Raw genomic sequence first — 23,133 nt, 5'->3', positions numbered from 1 at the left:
AGGCTTTGGCACCTGCTACAGTGAAATATCTGCCAGAGCAGGCCAAACCTAACATTTGCTAGTCTGGCATTTCTTGCCAACAAGCCTTCCCTTTTCTCCGTAACCGTGAAACTCGGAGGGGACAGAATTGGAAAGCCTTTGTTTTTCTTCTTTAAAGTATAATTAGTATAATTTCAAAAGTTTTGGTAAATGATAATGAATTAACAGGTTTTAAGGCAGGAATGCGTAAACAAAAATCAAATGTCTGGTGCCTAATGTAATACCCTGAATGCTTCTGACCTCTGAATGCCATGAGCAATAATGGTGTGCTAGATTAAAGGGACATCAGTACCATGTAAAACCTTTTCAGTATGTGCAGATGTCATTCATAATAAAATTTTGCATTCAAAATGTGCTGTTTGTTAGCTGGTAACTTGTTAAATTTGACCTGCTTACTGACTATGAAATGCCTATAAAATTAAAAAAGCAAACCTCATTGAATGTGTTGGTAAGTAAATACAAATCTTATTACAATCTGGTTAGTAGACATTTAATAAAACTCAGAATCAAAGTAAATGCTGCTTTACTTTTCATTTGGAAGATTATAAGAGAGCACAAAACATTGTGGAAAATAGACTTTTTTTTGGACATTCTGTGTTTTATCTCAAGAAGGTTTTAATATCATAAGTCACTAGAAAATGTACACTGATGTATTTATTTTAAATATATAGTCAAATACAGGTTCAAGATGACCAAAGAATTCCACAGGAATGATGCAGGATTAGGTCTCTGTTGATGTTTTGTTAAGGTAATGATTTTTCATTTTTACTTTCCAGACAGTGAGATTTCAATAAAAGAAAGTGAAACTGAAGAACAACAATGACATCCACATTCTGATGGAATTGACTCAAATAATCAATTCTCTTGTCTGAATCATTCAACTTTTCATCAACAGATTCATTCCTCTTTTTTTCCCTTGATTTGACTATTCAGAAGTGCCACTACTTTATCATAATCGTAAGAAACCATTTTTAGTATCAGCAAAGTGATATTTGGTGGGAAGAGGAAACAAAATTGTGAATCCTAGCAAAGACAAACAAAAAGATTTTTTTTTTCTTCTACTCAAGGTGCTGCTAAAGTGTTAGGTGAAAATTATGAAATATTTAAAATTGAAGCAATACTTGCCATCTCTTTTTTCAATTAGGAGCAGCAGTCACAGTCTAACTTCCACCCCACACTCTCAGCATTTCTCATCTCTGGTGCATCGTGGGTCTCCTTTAGAACTACCTCCAAGCTCTCGCAACTTGGTAACAGGATGAAGCTCTCCAACTGAAATCCACATAACCCTCATTTAGCCCTCATTTGTTGTTCTTTCAGACTTCCATCTGCTGTAATATCTGTTGAATACTGTCTGTTGACAGTTATCCAGTGAGGAGGAGGGTGGATTTGTGTGTATGATGTTCTTAGAAGGATTTGGGTTCCTGCAACACCTGAGAGTGTGGGACTCACTTCTGAACAGGAGGAAGGAGGGAAAGCCTGAATGAGCCAGTCACACACGTGGGACCAGTAGTCCTAGAAGTACTTTGTGCTGACATCACGGCTTGAAATATAGAAATGTGAATAATTTGTTACTGATTTATTGTCTTTATTTCTTGGCATCATGTGCCTAGGTCAAGTAGTGTCCCAGGCCTTATGATTGCATCTCATGGAGTCCTCTCCTGGGACTATAGCAGTAGTGAAGGGGCCTGGGGGCTCACTAAAGCTGCTCTGTGATTCAGGAAATGTTCTCCTGCATGCAACAAGAGCAGCCTGTACCCACAGCCAAATTAAACTAGTGTTGAAAAGCTGGAATAACGAGGTTTCTCCTGGAAGCCAAGTGAGAAATCAGAGCCACTGATGTAGCCACACTGGTGTTGTCCTGGCTTTATCTTTCTTTCAGGAAGCATTGAGTGGGACAGACAAACTCAAACCTCCATGGGAGTCCTTTTCTACCCCATGGATGAAGATGACCTTTTGAGAAGAGGGAAAAAAGCCTTTTCAAACAGGTGCATATCTATCTTTGAAAGCCTGATGTAATGGGTAAATTTGGGGTAGAGGCTCTGTTTTTTCCTTCTCTCCTTTGTTTTATTGGGTCATTCTGAGCAAGTGGCTTAAATCTGCTTCCTCAGTTTCCTCCTCTAGCTGTAACAGTTCCTACTCATTGCCTTCTTTCCTCAATCCTTGGTGAGGATTATTTAGTTAACATTGGTGCAGATCTGTGGGAGGGAAGAAATACCTCTGAAATTGCTAATTGTTAGCCCAAGTGATGAAACGCTGTTGTGCGCAATAATTCATTTTCTGCTGGATGAATTGGCTAGTGGCAAATTAGCTAATGTTCAAAACAATTCACTCCGAGGTCCCGCTTAGCTGGGTTTATCAACCCTTGAATTATTGGCCTAGCATATTGTTACGTATTACACAATGAAGCTATCAAATATGCATCGGCAAAGTCTCTATTAGCAAGACAGGATGGGTGTAATACTGTAAGTTGCAGCCAAGGCCAATTACCATGCGAGAATGCCTCTCATGTTCGGTCGCTGCCAACCATTTCAATTGCACATTAATGGCGTTTACTCCTTTTAAGTGGTTTTGCCATCCTGTCCCCGGCTCCTTTTTCTCTGGCAGTGCTACATGGCTGTAAGCAGTGATGGGCATGTTCAGAGGTTGTTTTGGCTTCGAGGGGGGATTAATTGCTCTTTGAAGATGCTGATCTCCCTCCACTGACTATACAGGGAAACTGTCGTGATGAGATGTGTGAAGTGCATCGTTGCTGAGTCTGTATCATCAGGGTGAAAGGGGGAAATAATGATGACAATTTGCAGTGAATGGTTGACTCTGGGCAAATTAGACGGTGGCTTTGGCAGCAAAGTGGTCTTGTCACCTGCTTCCCAAGGCCTGGTGATCCCAGGCTGCTGTCCTGCCAAGGGGTGACTTGGGTTTCTCTGGAGCATGGCTGAGGTTGGGGCTTGGCCATGGTTGGCAGCACTCGTTGTTGACCCTACCACCTCCGTCCTTTGGGTAGGGTCAGAGTAGCAAGCCTGCTCTGTACTCATCTCCCCCACCTTTCCTTCCATCCCACATCATTCACTTCTTCAAAGCTCCTGCTGGGCTTCTGAGCAGAGAAACCCACACAGTCAGGTTTGTCCATATCAGCTTTTTCAAACCAATGTTAGATGACCTGTATGATGGGTCTTCCGCTGTCTTAGCCCTCTGGCTGCTGGTACAAAAGAGGGATTAGGAGCACATATGATCCTTCCAGGTATTCTGGAAAGATTTTAAGGATGCTGTCACAGCTACACTCACAGGCGAATAGAGCACTTTGGCTGCTCCAGGCTGTGAAGGTTTAATTGAGCTCTGAGAGAAGGCTTGAGGCTGAATTCAGTCTTTTTCTGATGGAAAACAAGGTCTTCTCTAAAGAAATTCTCTTGATGCATGCTTTCCCCACGTGTTGGCTCTGCAAACCTAGGACCGGCTCTGACCCAATCCAGAATGGAGTTTGTGCTGAGAAAGGGGCCATTTTCCCTGCTGGAGTTATCTTCTGCAAGTAAATAAACTATTTCAGGCTCTTTTCAGCTCCAAAAGCACTTGGAGTAATTGAACTCCCATTTTTTAATAGCTGTTTTTAATAGCTAGAGATCGTGTTCCTTAGTAGTATAAAGATGACATACTAATTTCAGAGCAGACTGTGGAGATTTGTCAGAGTAAAACCTTGTGGGTTTTACTTCTGAATTTTACTCCTGAATAAATAAATACTCAAACTCTACCGTGTTTTGACTCCCAGGCCAATTTCTCAGCCTCCTTACAAGCAAAGGTACCTAATTTGTCCATCCCTGTAAGGATTGTATTTGGAGATTCTAAGGGACAGATCTTATGTTGGTTACTTGGAATTAATTGCCCTGGATATCTGCATGGTAAACACCTCTTAAAGTGACTTTGAAAAATGCCTTTAGCCCTGTGTTCTTGTTGCTAGACTTGGCTAAAATATCCTCGTCAGCCAAGAGTCCATGGCTAGAAGATGGGTGTTGGGGATCTTCCGGAGATGGACAAAGGCTTTACCCCTGAGGCTCAGCAATCCTGTGACATCTTTAGGGAAATGTCCAAAAATGCTTCCATGGAAGGGGATCTTCATGCTGAGTGTCTTTGGCTGACTTATTTTTGCCTGTGCTTTGTGAGCAGGAGAATTTGTTTTGTTTTACAAAACGATATCATGGAATCATGGAGTATCTGGAGTTGGAAGGGACCCAGAAGGATCATTGAGTCCAACAGCTGGGTCCACACAGAACCACCCAAAAATCAGACCATGTGCCTGAGAGAGTTGCCCAAATGCTTCTTGAACTCCATCAGGTTCAGTGCCGTGACCACTGCCCTGGGAAGCCCATTCTAATACCCAACAACCCTCGGTAAAGATCCTTTTCCTGATATCCAACCTGAACCTCCCCTACATCAGGGGATGGATACATATGGATTACATATGTTGCCAGGGCTCAGTATGGTTGTGTGTGTGTATATATATATATATATATATATGTATATTCTTTTTTCCCCTGGGATTTATTTACTTTTTTTTTTTTTTTTTTAATTAAGAAAGAAATACCAAAAATCTTTTTAAAAGGTTTGCCTCTTTTGGGCTCTATGGCAAAACCAAAGGTATCAGATCACAGAATCACAGAATCGTCTAGGTTGGAAGAGACCTCCAAGATCATCTAGTCCAACCTCTGTCCTAACACTAACAAGTCCTACACTAAACCATATCACTAAGGGCTACATCTAAATGTCTTTTAAAGACCTCCAGGGATGGTGACTCAACCACTTCCCTGGGCAGCCCATTCCAATGCCTAACAACCCTTTCAGTAAAGAAGTTCTTCCTAACATCCAACCTAAACCTCCCCTGGCGCAACTTTCGCCCATTCCCCCTCGTCCTGTCACCAGGCACGTGGGAGAACAGACCAACCCCCACCTCTCTACAGCCTCCTTTAAGGTACCTATAGAGAGCGATGAGGTCGCCCCTGAGCCTCCTCTTATCCAGGCTAAACAACCCCAGCTCCCTTTCTCCAGACTTCTCACCAGCTTGGTCGCCCTTCTCTGGACTCTCTCAAGCACCTCCATGTCCTTCTTGTAGCGAGGGGCCCAAAACTGAACACGGTACTCGAGGTGCGGCCTCACCAGAGCTGAGTACAGGGGGACAATCACCTCCCTAGACCTGCTGGCCACACTGCTTCTTATGCAAGCCAGGATGCTGTTGGCCTTCTTGGCCACCCGAGCACACTGCTGGCTCATATTCAGCTGCCTATCAACCAGTACTCCCAGGTCCTTCTCCGCCAGGCAGCTTTCCAACCACTCATCTCCCAGCCTGTAGCGCTGCTTGGGGTTGTTAGGCCCCAGGTGCAGGACCCGGCACTTGGCCTTGTTGAACTTCATGCAGCTGACCTCAGCCCATCGCTCCAGCCTATCCAGATCCTCCTGCAGAGCCTTCCTGCCCTCGAGCAGATCGACACACGCACCTAACTTGGTGTCATCTGCAAACTTACTGAGGGTGCACTCGATCCCCTCATCCAGGTCATCGATAAACATGTTAGAGGACCGGCCCCAGCACTGAGCCCTGGGGGACTCCACTAGTAACCAGCCTCCAACTGGATTTGACTCCATTCACCACAACTCTCTGGGCCCGGCCATCCAGCCAGTTTTTAACCCAACAAAGCGTACGCCAGTCCAAGCCACGAGCAGCCAGTTTCTTGAGGAGAATGTTGTGGGAAACGGTGTCAAAAGCCTTACTGAAGTCACGTAGATCACATCCACAGCCTTCCCCTCATCCACCGAGCGCGTCACTTGGTCATAGAAGGAGATCAGGTTCGTCAAGCAGGACCTACCTTTCATAAACCCATGCTGACTGGGCTTGATCGCCTGGTTGCCCTGCAAGTGCCGCGTGATGACCCTCAAGATAATCTGCTCCATGAGCTTCCCTGGCACTGAGGTCAAGCTAACAGGCCTATAGTTCCCCTATAGTCTACCCTCCGACCCTTCTTGTAGATGGGCGTCACGTTTGCTAGCCGCCAGTCGACTGGGACCTCCCCTGATAGCCAGGACTGCCGATAAATAATGGAAAGCGGCTTGGCCAGCTCCTCCGCCAGTTCGCTCAGTACCCTCGGGTGGATCCCATCTGGCCCCATCGACTTGCGTACATCCAAGTGCTGTAGCAGGTTGCCAGCCATTTCCTCATGGATAGCGAGGGCCACATCCTGCTCCCCATCCCCTTCCACCAGCTCAGGGTACCAGGTATCCAGAGAACAACCGGTCTTGCTGCTAGAACAACCAGTCTTGCCGCTAAATTCAGATGTCTGAATAAAGATCAGAACTGCAGGATACTGGCGTGAATGAAACTTTGGGGGATTTGTCAGGTATTGCTTTTTTGTTGCTTGCTACAGGCAGTTGGTTGCTCAGAAGATATTTTTGCAGTCATAAGATGTCTTTGCATGGATTTAACAAGAATTCAGAGAGGTCTTGTGGTATCAGACCATTAGCATAGTCCCACACTGCTAGTCCTTTAAAAAGCTTTCTCTCTGTCTTTCCCAGAGATCCTCACTATTAACATGCCTGAGAATGTTTTCATTCAGATATAACTGACCTGAGACCATCACTAAGGTGTCAGAATTGTTTAAACTAGAAAATAGTTATTACAGAATTCAACCTTGAACTACTGGGGGTTACAGGAAAGCAGAACTAAGTATGAATTATGGGAAAGCAGATGTGAGGTGAGAGATAGGTAATATTCTTGGAGGCTTTGTGATTCCAGGAAAGAGGGAAATGTGAAATGGAAGGTGAGCCAAAATTAGAGACCCTTTAGCAACCCTAATAAATCTGAGGGGTGCTGATTAGTGCAGGGTTTGAGAGCAGCTTCCCATCTTTTGTGCAGTCGAGGGAGAACTCTTTCTAAATCAGCGCACGCTAACCTGGTTCTCATCCTGTACCATCATTTACACATGCACAGAAGGTGATGTAAATCACAGAGGAAATCTGTTTCGGCAGCATTTTATCAGCCCTCTGGACAGATAAAAGTGAAAGCAAAAGTCAAGGCAGCTTTACAGAATTTTGTCCTGTGACTGTAGGATTTCATTACACAGCTCTGGGTCTGAATTCTTTTACATTCCTCTGACATGACAAAATGAAAGGACTCTAAAACAGCTATAGCCTCATCCACAGCAAAACTTGCACCAAATCAAGTGCAGAAATGAATAGACTGGCCTGTGACCGAAGCTTGCAGATGCCTCACCTCCTCTTATGTTAAAATGGCACTGGGAAGGGATTACCTCTCCAGAAGGAGATCAAGGGTCCCACTGGGCTGTAATTCTTCCTGAGGATTTAGACACTGCACTGAGCAGTGCTGTGTGCAGTCAGCCTATGGCTGGAGCTCAGGCTCTCTGTGACCTTGGTGAGGTTAATCCTCATGTGCAAGTGTGAAAACAGAATCCAGTCCATATGTTCAGCCTTGCATGTGGCTCCAGAAGTGGCATGGAGAGGTTCAATATTAGAGTCGTATCACTGCCTCCTTGGGTAGATGGAAGCTTGCCAGGACTGGAGGGAAAATGTTAGCTGATATTCATAAAAGCAAGGTCATCCGTGATTTTTCCTTCTCCCACCTAGGTTAGACACCTGGAGAACCTGAGGAATTCTCTCTTCTGTTTTGTTTTGCTTAACAAGGAAAGAGATGGAAAGACTGATTGTGATTTAAATGTCAGGTGACAGAATTATAGCCTTGCCAATGCCTTGGGTGCCCTTTTATTTAAAAGATGCGTCTGTGAAAGAATTGGTACCCACAACGAAGCCAAGGTTTCAGACAGTAAAATGAAAGTGACTGTAACCAACCAGTAAACACAAAGCACAAGCATGCCTGAATCTGCCTCGGAAACTTCACCTTCTCTCCAAACTGAAGGATAGGGGTGACAGATTTTCGTAGTCCTCTGATTTAAATACCAAATTGTTCTGCAAAGCTTGTAAGCCATGGGATGCACCTAGGAGATGAGGGGATGGGAAGATTCAGGAATAGTTTACGGTGGGAATGATGGTGGTTTCTCAAGGGCTGGTTACTCATTTGGTTCTGCTGGGTAATCTCTTGGGGCTGATCAGTGTCCGTTTCTGGGCTCCTGAGTACAAGAGAGACGTGGAGGTGCTGGAGAGAGCCCAGTGAAACCTATGAAGATGATGAAGGGACTGCAGCATCTCCCCTGTGAGGAAAGGCTGAGAGACCTGGAGCTTTTTAGCCCCAGAAGGCTAAAAAGAGAAAGAAAGCCCAGAAGGCTAAAAGAGAAGAGAAGGCTCAGGGAGATTGTATCAAGGTATATCAGCACCTGAAGGAAGGGTGCAAAGAGGACACAGCTCTGTTTGGTGGTGCCCAGTCCCAGGACAGGAGGCAATGGGCACAAACTGAGACATGAGGTTCTGCATGAACATCAGGAAACACTTCTGTGTGCTGACTGGGCACTGGCACAGGTTGCTCTGGGAGGTTCTGGAGTCTCCCTTCTTGGAGATATTCAGCAGTTGTATGGACACGGTCCTGGGCAAGCTGCTGTAGGTATACAGGCTGAGCAGAGGGGTTGGACCAGATGACTCCTAGTGTTCCCTTCCAAGCTCAATCATTTTGTGAGCCTGTGATTCTTTTAAAACTAATGCTTCAATTTACTGAAAGCTGTGGCTCACCTGGGTTCATTTCTGAAATTTGAGTGGTGTCTTAGACCATTCAGCCTGCATGCTAGTTAAGAGCCACAGCCTGTCCTGTCCTTTCTTGGGTTAGAGTTGGACCACATCAAAACAAAGATACTGGCTATTCCAGAGTGGTAAAAAGAGTGTATTTCACACCACCAGCCCTTGCAAAGGTAGACATCACCAGCCTCAGAGAAGGAAATGCAACCTTCCAACCATGGCCGTACAACCACACCAATATGCTTGTAAGACAAATATTTAGTAGAGGTTATCTGAGTTCCTAGAGGTCGTCTTGAAAACGTGAACCAAATTATGTGACAAGGGTGTGTGGGCTGGTGTTGGTGTAGTAGCTCTGGGAAGTGAAATTTCACTGCGCTTCGCTCTCATGTATTTGCTTTGACAGAGGGAGTTTCTTGCAATAAGGGAACCTGGCAGCACCACAGGTTTGGGTACTGGCAGTGTCCTTAGCCAGGGGGTGAAGCTGCAAACTCTCAACCTCCGTCCCAAGTGGGCTGGCTGGGAGCTTTGCAGCGTACCCAAAATAGCATCACAATTTCTGACTCACCTCATGTGCCACTGAAATGCCACGCAACATTGCGGGTGACCCAGCTGGGGTTAAATAATATCCGCAAGCCCACTGATGTCGCACGGAGAGCTCTGAACTTCTGGCACCATGTAGTGTGGCAGAAAAATAGGAAATGAGCTTTGATGGGAGGAAGGGTAACGGTAAAGGCAAAAATCCCGTCTAGATCAAGAGGTTAATACAGGCCAGGCCAGCGAAGCGTTGCTGATAGAGGTGCAGATAGGCCATGAAAAATTCACAGGCTAACATCTCGAGCCCGTGTCAGGCTGCAAAACGTTGACCTCAATCCTCTGAGCCCGTGATGTCATTGCCAGGCAGTAGATGCTGAGCCTGCTCTCCCTGCAGCGTTGCTCTAAGACCTGCCGCTCTCCGTGTCTCATTCAGTGTCACCCCGAATACAGCAGGATGTCTGATCTGTTTTCCTTGAAAATGCAGTGCCAAGGCCTCGCTAGAGGGTAGGCAGGATGCAGTGTGTTAACTGGAGTCTGTGCTGGACCCACTGCACATGGGCAGTTTGACCACCACCACCTTTACTGGAAACAGCAAGACCACGTATAATCCTAAGGGTCCTAAATATCTCCTGTTCCATGTCACGCAGGGGTCTCTTTGGCACAGCAGTGGCATTGTAGCTTCATTATTGCATCATTTCTTTTTCTTCACTGATTTTTTTTTTCTTCTTTATAAATTTGCCAGTCCTGCTTCCCTCTATCTGAAGGAAAGTTCTATCTGAAGGAAGGCAAGACTCACCAGCTCTGCTCGACCAGACAAATACTAACTAACCTAAAGTGTTCAAAAGTTGTTCTGAGGATAGAAATCTAAAATCTGGTACCTCATTATATATTATTATAAGCTATGGGTGACCTGGTTGATGAAAAAACTGGGAAATCCCCCACCATCTCAGTCCCACCATCTCAGCCTTCAAGTAGAGGGACCCTGCCCTCTGGGAGTTGGAGGACCAGGCTAAAAATTAGCTGTGTCCTCCTGTGAGTTGTGATTCTGACTTGCCATGAAAGTTGTGTAAGCACTCTCCTCCCTGTCCAGAGCTGATAGCTAACTGTCTCACCGATGTCAGAAGGTCTGATTGCCCCGTGTTTATGAAATGTTGGAAATCCTCCAGTGAAGGGCTGAGTGCTATTTCACTTTTATAACAACCCACCCTCTTGCATGAGCGGTCACCCCACCGACAATGGCGTGTCACTCATTTTAAGCCTAATCTGATTTAAACTTGCTTATAGGAAAGCAGAGAGAGAGATGGGGAGAGTTGGCTCCATACAAACCTACTTAGATTTCCCATTTAAAGATTTCCTGATAAAAAAAGTCTCAGGAGGGTTTTCAGAGGTTAGTCCCTAGGGAGCTCTTTATTCTCCCCATAGATATTCTCCCCATATTCTCCCCAGACCACCTCTACCTGATAATTTTTAGTCTCTAGCTGGTGTGCAAGGCACTAGCACTGGAGTTTTTGGCCATAATTCTTGGCAGAGGAGTAAATGGATGTGAAGGATACAGCCCAAGCTATCTGGGGTCTTCTTAGCAGTCTCCAGCCCTGGTAGTGATCAGGCATCTGTTTGTCTTGTGAAAGCTGGAGTATCTACTTGCAGAGTACACCAACCAGATAGATGTGAGAGATCCAGCTAAAAAAAGTCTCCTAACACATGCTGATTGGGTTTCGGCTAATAAAAACATAGATTGCATGGCTTCCATCAAACTGTGTGACTGCAGACCTCAAAGATTTTACTGCTTGAAGTCAGGGGAAAACTTGGGTACATAAAGCGGTAATAAATCAGAGCCTGAAAGATTTTTGGATTTAGCGGGGCAGCGGACAGCATGGAAACAAGCCCAAGCATTTCCCCTTCTCCCATATCACTTTTCCCCCCATCTCCTTTCAGCTTTTGTGCCTTGCCATCAGGAAGTACTGAGGGAAGCTGCACAACATCACTTTTCCTAAGATAAAGTCACCAACTGATTTTTTTTTCCCATTCTGCGCACATAAAACTTGCTAAGACTATAAATTGATGGTTGTAATATGCTCCCCGATTTATTGGTGAGTTCCTGTATTAAAACGAATGTGAGGTACAGTATTCCTACTGCTGACTTGTAGTTTAGTAGCAAGGCTGCCAGAAACCATAGGTCTTTTTCCATCGAGGTGGGGACCCCTCCTTCTGGCCTCATTCATGTGAAGGTGATTGGGCTTCTCATAAAGCTTTGTGGGCTTCCAAGTGATGCATCGTTTCAGATTCATTTCCTGCTTGGGTTAATAAACAGTTGATTCATATCCTTCTTCCTAGTTACAAGCTAGTTGCAGTGACTCTAAATACTAGACTGTCAAGGTGAAAGTGAGGTGCTCTGTTCTTATGGAATAACGTCTTTCAGCACAGTATGCAAGCACTTGGCTGGAGCTTTAAGTTAGGAAAGTCCCTATGGATATGATGCAGTAACCTTCTGAACCTGAGTTTCTTACTGGCTCTGCTGGAAATGTGCTCTGTTTGTGGAGCATATGTACCTTTCCTGCTTGTTACCCTTGATAAAAACTCAGTTGAGGATCAATTTAATTTTCATCATTTTGCCTAAGATTAAACCTGTCATGCCATAGGGGGTCCGGATGGGCAGGACATCTTGCTGTGTTGGTTCTGCTGGGCAAACAAGAACACATCCAGTTTGGTGAAGCCTGTTATGAAGGAGGTGGGCCAACACCTTTGTCCAGAAGCCCTAGTCGGTGGATGCCTTTATTCCTCCACACCCACTGGTGACAGGACTGGTATCAGCTTGGGAAAGTGTTTGGCGCTGCCTGGGAGCTGTGGCAGGACAGGTGGATGAGCTCTTTATAGAAAACCACAGTGAAAAAGTCTGGCTCCTGGTCCCCAAGGCTGGGGAGAGCCCCAGAAAGGTGCTGGTGGCTTGTTTCTTGGCTGATCAAGGTGGGGGTGCTCTCCAGGACGAGTTCAGTCCCACTCTGATGTCCAGCTGGAGGGAGAGAATAGTTTAGTTCCTCATTATCCTGCCCCTTTTGCTCCCATTTAAAATAAAATCCAGTTGGGTGTTTCACGGTGGCTCTTGTTGCCTTGGCAGGCTAGGACACAAGACCAACCTTGCTTGCTTGATCTCTCCTGCTGAGGACACAAGGCTGCTGATCAGACACACCCTGACTGCTGTTTCTGGCTTTGCTAAAACCTTTTTTAAAAATGTTTCCCCCTTTTAGTGCTTCAATCTCCTTCCTCTTACTCATTTCAATGCTGTTGTGTTACTGAGAGATTGAGGAACATCTAACGACTCCCACCAGAGGACCCTGCTCTCAGCTGAAGCTCCTAACCCCCCCAGTGAATCAAGCATATGATTTATAGAAGGGTGTACTGCAGGGCACAGAGATAAGACACCAGTAATCCAACTGGGAGTGCAGGTAGGGAAATCACTAGACGTGCACTCACGTTGTACTGTACAATACACAGTGCATGTGTGTGTGTAAAGGAAATGTTTAATTCTAACTCCATTTCATGTTTCTTCTCTTGAGGAATACTGATGTCCTATCTTTATTCCTCATTTGTTATTTGTAAGGAGTTATCAAGTTTAAGTGCTGTCTTTTTTATAAGAAGAGAGTGCTGGAGCCTGTTGATTAAACACATCCCTTGCTTTTCCCTGTTCAGGCACAAATTTCCAGACTCAGACTCTGAATGTAATTTCTATTCCCCCCACACCATGTGTCTGTTGCAGAATTTTACCAAATGTGCAGTAAAAACTTTTGCAAGGTATTAACAGTCACAATGGATACTTCAGTTTTGACTGCTTTAGCCTTTTGAATTGGTCTGGTTTGGTTTCGTCGGTGGGATTTTCTTTTGTTAATGAAAGATTCTAACCTTTGGAGATCTGGAGAAAAAATGGGTTGAGGCGGGATTGCATGGGACAGCCTTTCTCTCTGGCAAGCCAAATGGCCTGGGGGGGAGCCAGCCCCAGAAAAGGGCAAAAATCCCCAACCCTCCTCCTTGTCCACGTGAGGGCATCTTCCAGGCCTCTCCCAACGTAGCCGCCTTTGGCCTCTCACGGGCCACTCCATCACAGAGCCTCGCTGAGGTCACAGTGGCCACCACCGCCCCGCCTTTGCTGCGGGCCCTATAAAACAGGCCCCCCTGCAGCTGGCCCGCCACTTGCTCAGCGACTCGGTCCTCTGAGAGCCAGCGCACGCGGCAGGAAGAAGGCCAGAGAAAGGAGCAAGGCGAGCGGCAGCCCTCCTCGGTGTGAGGACAGCGAAGCGGTCTGAGGAAGCACCGAGAAGGATGGCAGCTGACAAGAGGAAGATGTGTCGTGGGCAGAGGGACAGCACCTCCGGCACAAAAGACACCAGTGCCCGGGGGTTTTCTGGTGCCCGGCCAACAGACACGTATCGGAGATATCACTGGCACCGCAGTGATGCGGGGAACAGGCCGGCCCCTCAGACATCCAGCAGCAGGGGGCCTGGGCCTAACCAGTGGTGCAGTGGTGGTGTGGAGCGAAGGCGGGAGCGTGAGGCAGAGAGCCGTGGGGAGCAGAGGCGTGCCTATCGGCCAGAACGCAGTGTGGGACCCAGCCGTCGCCATAAAACAAACGGCAGCGTTGAATCCATGCCTGGAAATGAAATGGACAGCGGCATGGGACCTACACGTGGAATTGGGCGACCCCCTGGTTCAGCACCCTGGCCGGAGAACATACCTGATGGGAGGCATCCCGTGTGGGCAGTCCCAGGCAAGGACTGGCTTGTCCTCCTGCCTAACACTGTGGAGCCCATGGAGCTGGGTCCACAAGAAGAGGCGGAGGAACCCATGGAAGTGGACCCACCTCAGCCACATCAGACCTGGGACTACCCCGGCAGGTCTCTGCTCTGTGCCATCAGAGAACGCCGACAGCTATGCAGCAGGGCCTGACGAGCTCCCTACTCGTTGTCGCTCAGGCTCCATCCCAGGCATTAGCTTGGAGCCACCAAACACCTGGCAATAAAGAACTCTTGCCGATTCTCAGGGGTTGTGTGAGTGTTTCTTTCCCATCCGCGAGCCCTTGTGCAAGAAGCGGCAGCCCTTCTGCACAGAGCCTCGAGGAAGAGCACAAGAGACGATCCAGCTCCCTTCGGGCTGCTGTGTTGGGATGGCAGGAGGAGTCCCCGAGGGCCACCATGCACCTTTAACATTCATTAACATAGACTGAGGGGTGAAAATAGTGGTGTGTAAGCAATTATAGGTCGCTGATTTCTTATACGTGCAGTGAGTTTCTCTAGCTGAATAATAGGTAATGACAGATGTGGAGAAGGCTGAGGTACTCAGCAACTTCTTTGCCTCCGTCTGCACTGGTAAACAAGCTTCCCAAGTCTTTCATTTCCCTGAACCCGTAGATGGAGGCTGGGGGAGCAAAGTCCCACCCACTGTAAGTGAAGAGCAGGTTCGACACCATCTGATGAATCTAAACAGGTACAGGTCTATGGGGCCTGATGACAAGAATCCCAGAGTCCTGAGGGAATTGGCTGATGGAGTTGCCAAGCCTCTCTCCATCATAGCTGAAAAGTCCTGGCAGTTGGGCGATGTCCCTGGTGATTGGAAAAATGGAAACATCATGCCCCTACCCTTCAACAATTAAAACAAAGAATTGAACAAAGAGCACTACTCTTCAACAATGAAAACAATTAGGAGACATTTCTTCTCACAAAGAGCGGTCAGGCATTGGGATGGGTTGCCCAGGGAAGTGGTGGAGTCACCGCCCCTGGGGGTGTTCAAGGCAAGGTTGGACGTGGTGCTTAGGAACATGGTTTAGTGGGTAACATTGGTGGTAAGGGGCTGGTTGGACTAGATGATCACGAAGGTCTTTTCCAACCTTAATTTTTCTATGATTCTATGATTCTAATCATGGGCAATAAACTGACTGCAGAGAAGTTCAATTACTTGTTTGCATCAATCTTCACTCGAAAGCTGTGTTCATGTTGAATTGGGAAGGGTTCGGGTGACAGAGTGAGAAGAGATGTGTGGGAGGGAATCCCTTTCCTCTCCTGGGTTTAAATTTCTGAGTACCACCAAACTATTCCCACAAGCAAAGCTTTTTGCCTGTAAGCCATAGGATTTCTGACATAAAGTCTCCCTGTAAGGGCATCATATCAAAGCAACTAAAAGACAGTCCTGACTCTGGGGTCGCAGGTAATCCAGGGTCCCATTTCGTAGCATTTTTCCTTCTTTGCTCATGCTTTGCCCACAGAAGAAGTAGTGAGGAGAGGGCAATGCAAAGCAAAGTCAAGATGGTAGTGGAAAAAATGGAGATTGTCAGGCTCCGGTCTCATCAGGAGCACATCATGGGCACATCTCTGTTGTACCCTGCTGAAGTTGGCTGGGCACAAGGTCTTCTTCCTAAGGAGCAGCTCCCGAAAGAGATGTCTTGATACAGGTAGTGGGGAAAATCTAGATGTCTTGAAAGAGCTTTATATTGGAGGTTCATAGCCACGCTGTTTATCACCATAAGCATCTGAAGAAATGGAAGAATCGTGCAATTAAAATGCAGTTTTGTTGTTTTGTGACTGAGCACTTGAGGTCATTTAACTTTGTTCAGTTCACTTCATTCTCTTCGTAAGTATACTGAGAGCCCCAAAAGATGTGTGAAAGCATCTTCCAGTCTCCAAAGTACAGTAATATTCAATGTTTTATCAATGGTGAACCATTTTATCATTGATCAATGATTTTCCAGTGCAGTGTGTGACTTCTCTTATAGATGAGTTATAAAAGATCATGGACATGGAGTACCAACCAGGAACTGACCCTTAAAAGTGAACAGTCAATGAAAATTGTTTGCAAATAACTTAAAATCTATTTGCCAAGTGCTTATAAACAATCAATACATTTAAAGAAAATCAGGATGGTTCCCAAACATTCTGCTAACCAAAATGGGGCTTTATTCATAATAAATACTATTTATGATGAATAATTTGACTAGGGAGGACTGGAGAGACGCCAATGTATCCATCTATTTAATAGGAACTATGGGTGATCCAAAGAATTATAGACTTCTCAGTCTTATTCCAGCTGCTGTAAGAATAACTGAGAAATTAATTTAAAAACAGGCAATAAAACACCAGGGTAAGTGTGAGTTAAAAGCAACAAAACTCCATGGGTTTTAAGGGTAAAATTCTGCATGCTTTCGTTTGTGTTTTCTATAGTAGAGGAAACAATTGTTCCTTTTGCTGGCTTTTCTGTGTTGACTAAGATTGTGAACAAACAGGGGTGAGGACTTTGCCTTGGTGTAGACTGAGCTTAGCACGATGCCACCTAATCTTTGCTGATGTCTTTGAACACTGCAGCACTTGAATACAGATAGTAAGTTGTGTCTAACATTAATAACCCCTCAATTTCTTTAGAAAGATTAACAGCACAGCAGATAACGGAGGACTGGTAAATACAGTTAATTCAGATTTTAAAGATGTTTTTGAAAAAGCGCTGCACAAGAAGCTATTAATGGGATTTGGTGAGTGTAGAGGGAGAAGGGAAGCAGAGGCATAGCTTCAGCTGTGTTTAAGAGGAGAGACGGAAAGAGGAGGGTTAAGAGTTCAGTTCTCAGCATGGGAAGAGGTTAATAACAAGGTCCGCCCCGAATCAGGTTAGTGAAGACTACTGAGGAATAAAAGCAACTCTGTAAAGGCCTAATAAACCTCAAAAACTGCCGGCGTGAATTTCAATATAGCTAAGCACAAGGCGATGCTGCTCAAAAGGACTGATTTAAATGCCTTGTACGCAGTGATGGTTTCTGTGCTCATTTTAACCCTCCAGACCTCAGGGCATCATTGTCAACAGCTGAAAGAAGGGATTTACTCGGGACGCAGTGGGGACTTGCAGCGGTGAAAGGACCACTTGGCTGAGTTAAAGAACGGGTGGAGGAAACTGTGGCTAATAATAATGATGTGGCTAATAATAATCTGATGAACCAGTGCTTCATCTTTCCCACCTGCTGTATTCAGTCCTGGTCGCCCTTTTGTTGAGAAGGGGAATGATAGCGCAAATAGGGGGAAAAAAAGAGTGATGAGCAGTGTGTGGTTCTTCTGAATGGTAGAGAAGGGAAAGCGATGGGGTTTAATCCGTATGGAAAGAAGATGAATGAGTTAGGATTGACGTATTTAACAGGGTTAATACTCCCAGGGAACAGCTCACCTGCCACTCCCCTGTGCTGCTTTTTGTCTTTTAATCCTTTTCATGAAGCAGTGAGCACAGAGAAGTACAAAGAAAGTTAAAGGCAGTTGGTTTTGGAGGGGAGAAGTGTTCAGAGGCTACATGGCAGCAGGTTTCAGTTTGTGGGCTTGGGTGGGGACAGCATTTCTTGGAGGTAGCTGTATATTTTTGTAATGTATGCTTATATATATAAGAATACAGGAATCTGTATGTATATATTTTAGGGAAGGATCTAGTATTGTTAAAGGAAAGAAAATTTCATGGGCTGTAAATACTCAAGATGTGAACTGATGTAGAACTGGGAATGGGAAGGGATGTCATTCTCGAAATGTCACCTTGTTCACGAGAGCTGCTATATGCAAAATCCCTTGTGCCCGGCAGCCATCGCAGCATGGGTTGCCTCCTTCCAAAGGGCAAATGGCTCAGATTTTGAGGGCTGTTTTGGGCTCTAGTTCAGGCTCTCTAGAAGTTGCATGGACCCAATGTGTGATGTCTTGGACCAACCTGAAATTAATTGGGCAGGGGTTGGGGGGTTTGCCTGTGTATGACTGCAGCTGGGAGAGACCTAGCAGCCTTGATTCAGGCTCAGGCTCATTTTTTGAGCTCGTTTGAACCCCCATAATGAAACATGGGCAGCTTGGTTCAACCCAGCACTTGGGCACCAAAGCACCGGCTCAATTTTCCTGAAGAGGTACAAAGTGAAACCCATCCAAAACTGAAGAGTGCTTTGAGAAACTGCCAGTGACCTGATGCTCCTGTGTGTGCTGGTGTTTCCTGGCACAGGCTGGGACACTGCCACTGTGCGCACACACCCTTGCACGGGAGGGACACCAGTCTATAAGCAGCTGCAGGATGCTTGCTGATGGGGAGGACTGACCCTGTGAGCAAGCCATCGGCCCCCTGTGACAGAGATAGGGATGGATTGCTTGGGGAAATGAGCATGCCTTGTCATTATTTTCCTTTTTTTCTGAAGCCACTTGATGTGCGTGTTAAGATGTGACCACCAGAGGTATCTGATATGTCTGTTTTGTCCGTAGCTGTTTGCTGCTTCGGCATTAGCAAACTGGGCTTCTTCAGCTGCTGCTCAGAGGTCATCTGCTCTCCTCCTGCCTCACCTCCGTTCCCTGCAGTGCTGCTGCTGTTGCTGTTAGCTGAAAAGGTAGCAAACAGGGCAAGGAAGGAGGAAGGGCCCCTTGTGCAAAGGATGCTCTAGTCTGTTGCTAAACAAACGATTAGGACACTGATGAAATGTGACACAGGGATCACATCTCCCCTTTGCTCATGAAGGCAGGGAAGTGCCACATCCTTTAGTTGTCACCGGAGAGCACAGAAAATGCCTTGGCCGTACCAGGAAGAAATTCAATGCCAGCAACTGACTATGGCATCCCTGGATCCCAGCCCTGGTGTAAAGCTTGACCTTCCTTTCATCGAGGCTGCCTTCTCCCCTCCTGCCTGTCTGTTGCAGTTCATTGCATCATGTTCAGCATCAGCACCCACATGTGCTATGGGCAGGGCAGGTCTTTCAGGGGTGAGCTGTGGGGAATAAGCCTTGCTTCAGGGCTGCTATGCCAATTGATAATAACAATGATCCAGAAACAGTAATCCTTAATCATGGGTAATTTCTAAAATGAATCAAACATAATCTTTTCTTTCCAACAAATAATTTCGTTAGTGCTGAACTTTAGCAATAATAAGGACTTTCTAATGTCCCTACAATACTTTTTTAGAAGGCATTGGTTTCTCCTTTTAATAAATCCCCTTTGGATACGTTCTGCTTAATCTGAAAACCTTAGAAAAAAGAAAGGTCTGGGTCAAAAACAGTCACTGCTGTTCAACCTTAATCACATCAAGATGGTTTTCATCTGCAGATTTAATGCACGTGTGTGGATGGGTGGCTCAGACCCTTCCTTAGGCATGTACTGACTTCATAGTCCTTAATGGCCATGTCAGCGATCCACAGGTAGCAGGTCACCAGGAAATGGGGCATTTTGATCCTGCACCTTTCAATCCATGTTGCTTTGCCTTCAGGGGGTTTCTGGGGCAGCCACAGGAACTAGCCAAGAAGCAGTGATTTTATACCCGTCAGAGAGCATCCGAAGGAACACCTTGGGCAATGACTTTCATCATACCCCTGGCCTTTGAACAGGCCTGAAAACCAACTCGAAACTGCAGAATGTTAAACAGAATCAGAAAGCCAGGGAAGGTATTGAACCACATTGCCCTGCAATTGTATTTGTTAATTGGGAATAAAGCTGCTTTGGGGCCACTGAAGCCTGTGCATTGCCTGTCCTGGAGGCGGTGTGTGGAGCTGGTGGAGGGATGCCAGGAGGCATCTGGCTGGTGGTGCCTGCCTGGAAGTGCTTGGACTCCGAGAGGGGACATGCACTGTGCTGGGGTGGAGGGACACGGGCAGTCACACTCGTGCAACACGTGCAAATGCCCTCACTGTCAGGAACGGAGTGCTTTTGGCTAGTACTATCCGTCCTTACTGCCCTATTCTTTCCTCCTGCCCGTCCAGATGAAAAAAGCACAGCCTGTTTCCTTAGAACTCTGACAAGGAAAGACTAAGAGAGGAGAGTTTAATGGACGTCATCAGGGCTGAAAGTGCAGAAAAGCTGTCAAGGCGTGTGGCCCTGGAGATGATGTGGTCACTGCATGTTCAAAATGCCTGTTCACACCAATGTGCCAGCTGCCCCGCTGCATGGGGCATCATTTCATGACATTCCCCACTGATGTGCCCAAGGTTGTGAACCATCAGTCCCAGCTCAGACAGACTTCAGGAAAACAGGATTATACTCAGCAGTTCCTGTCACTTTTATTCATACTGCTCCCGTAGGATCTCCTGACCACCTGGTGCAGTAGTTGGTACACCGACTTATTTTTGGTAAACCAGAAGTAAGAAGGCATGGAACTAACAACAGAAAACCTCTGTTCCATTCAGAAATGTATTTCACTAGGAATGGAGAGGTACCATGAGTGGCTCATCTTGGTTTTATCCTGTTTTCAAGGCTGTCTCACAGGCAGCAGTGAGATCTCTACATGGGAATGCAGCATTAGATCTGAACTCTTGCTCTGTGTCACTATATAGTTCATTCTTGCATGAAGGACGTATAGACAGGGAGGATATTGCCTCCTTACAGACCCAGAAATAAGAGTTTGAGCTTCCCGTTATGTCCGTGCTGAAAGTTAAGCATGTTTCAGGGTGATGTGAAGAAAAAGTCCTTCGTGTGAGGAGCTGATGACCCAGACCTTCAAAGGCAAGGTGAGCAAGGGAAGCAAACATTTAAACTAAGAGCCAAATGGGGAAACTTCTGACCTTTCTGTCCACTGTTAGTTGAATTTGGGTTCTAGTGCTTGCATGGATCTGGTGGTCTTTGATTAATACAATGTGGGAAACTGGTAAAAAATACTAAAAAAATGCTTATCACCATGGTTAAAGGGACTCATGTGGGTTCTCCACCTGGGTCTGCTGTCTTTCTGCTCTCACCCTGCCTATGAGGAAGACTATGAGGAGGACTTCTAACTATGAAAATTTAATGGGATAATTTGACTGGAAATAATAATTTATCTGAGTGTCATGCAAGACTCAAAATGGCCCAGTAGGATGGAAGAGACAGTTACCCTGTTTGTGGGAGTCGTGGCTTAAGTAAGGCATGGGAGTCTAGAACTGTATGAAGCAAACATATACTGATAAATTCTTCCTATCCAGTCCTCTAATGTCTATTCTGTACAAGCTCTCTTACAGAGAAACTGTTCTGCAAACATTATAGAGAGCTGTAATGTATTAAATTTAGTCTTAGATTAGCATCCTCCCACCTGGAATCCAGGTGCTTTACTCATCATGGGTTGAGCTCTCTGGAGCTTGGAGACAACCATAAAGCTTCTGTGAACAGCCTTAAGTAGCTGCTCTGCACATATAAATGCTGCTTCTTTGAAATCAACTACCTAATTTGGGAGCAAGTGATATGTGCTGCTGTGCATAACTTTCCTTCCCTGGGTATGAATTTCCCTATTCTTCTGCTGCAGAGCATGGGCCAGGGCACAGAGTGGCAGTTTTGTACTGCATACTTCTGTCTAGTTGAATTTTCCTTCTCATTTTTGAGAAGACCTACCATCTTGGAGGAAAAAAAGAAGGAAACGGTGCATAGGAGATCTTTTTAATAAAAATCAGTGGTAATCATTTGGAGGTGTCCAGATAAGATGGTTGAGGGGTAAAATCATAATGTTCCTGTAATCATCAGTGTTATCGTAACGACTTCCCAACTCAGCACAGGGGTATCATTTTCCCCATGTGTGGAGTAGATCAGTTATTTTTAACGGCATCCATAAATCTTCTAAGCCATATCTTCAGCTGGCATGGGGTGGCATACCTGCATGAATTCTGCAGCACTTGATGTACTTATTCCAGCTCAATTTCTGGTTTATTGTTTGATTGCAATAAAATGCCCCACACATTGGTTCGAGTTGGCAAGTACAGAATGCTGCATTCAAGGAAAATTTCAGGGGAAGCAGAAATAATACCAAACTCACTCACCACTGTTCAAATTCTTCCACAATTCTGGATTTGAGCCTGCTGTATGTATTGGAAGGCTCATTGCAGAAAGTTCCCAGCTTGGGGGAAGTAATGGAAAAGACAAATGGGAAAGGATGATTAGATTCTGCTGTCAGCTTGAGGAGGTGAATAGTTGGAGATTGGAGTTTATCGTGAAAAGGAGGCCTAGCCCTTAAAAGTCAACAAAAAGCCTCCAACTGGCTTCGGTGTCTCTTTGTTCTAAGCAAGGAGAAGGTAATGGAAATAGGAAAACAAAATAATAACAGGCCTTTGACCTGCAGAATGCTCACTTGGCCTGGGCTATGCAGAGGTGGAATTATCTATTTTCAGGAAATAATGTGTTCAGTGGAATTGGATGGACGTGTCTGCAAAGGATGAGAATTAAAGGCTTGGTTTTGCCTGTTGCACTCCTGACCAAACCTGAGTTTAGGAGCAATGTAAGGTAGTTCATGGAGCAGAGGCATCAGTTCAAGTTCTACAAGGAGATGATGGACATAATTAGCCAGAAGAAAAAGAAGACTACATAAAAGTCATCTGATAAGTTCCTACTCAAAGAGCTGAAAAGATCTGTTGGTTAGTGTACAGGAGGGAATAGACTTCAGTTGGCAGTAAATTGAGGACATCCAGGTTCTCTTGGGAGTCTTGAATCCTCCTGGTTGTGCACGTCAGCCATCTGCATGGGGCATCTTATAACTAAGATAGAAAACCAGAGTAGTCTGTGACACACCGAGAGCGTTGCTTTGCGTATGTGCACCTGCGCAATGCCTGGTTACACCGGTGACTATGGAAAGTGCTCATATGGATTCCTGGATTCCTTGCCAGTTTGTAATCCAGCAGAGAGAGAGTGGTCTGAGATGGGGACTTTGCCAGACAGCCTCTAGTGCATATCTATATCGGGAATAGGGTGTCTTCCTTGGAGACCCTAGGCCAAGGGGAAGGTCTTTTGCTGATAAATTGAATTTTTGTTCTTTAAGAAAAATAAAATGAGCTCTGAACACAAGAGACCTTGCAGTTAGAGAGTTTTTTCTGGGGCATGGCTAGACTTTATGTCACAAGCTTACGGGCACCTGGGTAAATATGATGAATTTTAAGCTTAGTAAGGCCTATCAGGTATTTGTGTGTCTGCTTTT

At 45.7% G+C, this 23,133-nt stretch overlaps 1 protein-coding gene and 1 long non-coding RNA gene across 2 annotated transcripts in view; one reads left to right on the top strand and one right to left on the bottom strand.

Moving 5' to 3' along the window:
- The window catches only part of KCNK9 (potassium two pore domain channel subfamily K member 9), a 99,808-nt gene that overhangs the window by 33,463 nt on the left and 43,212 nt on the right, over window positions 1-23,133 (top strand). The window lies entirely within an intron of this gene.
- LOC125180308 (uncharacterized) lies at window positions 12,153-13,282 on the bottom strand. Its single transcript, XR_007158663.2, has 2 exons — window positions 13,144-13,282; window positions 12,153-12,256 (listed from the first exon to the last, which is right to left on the bottom strand). It is a non-coding gene; the product is annotated as an uncharacterized lncRNA (long non-coding RNA).

This window comes from Anser cygnoides, chromosome 2, assembly GCF_040182565.1.
Source record: "Anser cygnoides isolate HZ-2024a breed goose chromosome 2, Taihu_goose_T2T_genome, whole genome shotgun sequence".
In the NCBI taxonomy this organism is placed as follows: Eukaryota; Metazoa; Chordata; class Aves; order Anseriformes; family Anatidae; genus Anser; species Anser cygnoides.
Note: the sequence above shows the minus strand (reverse complement) of the source record. Positions and strands in the feature narration are given on the sequence as shown.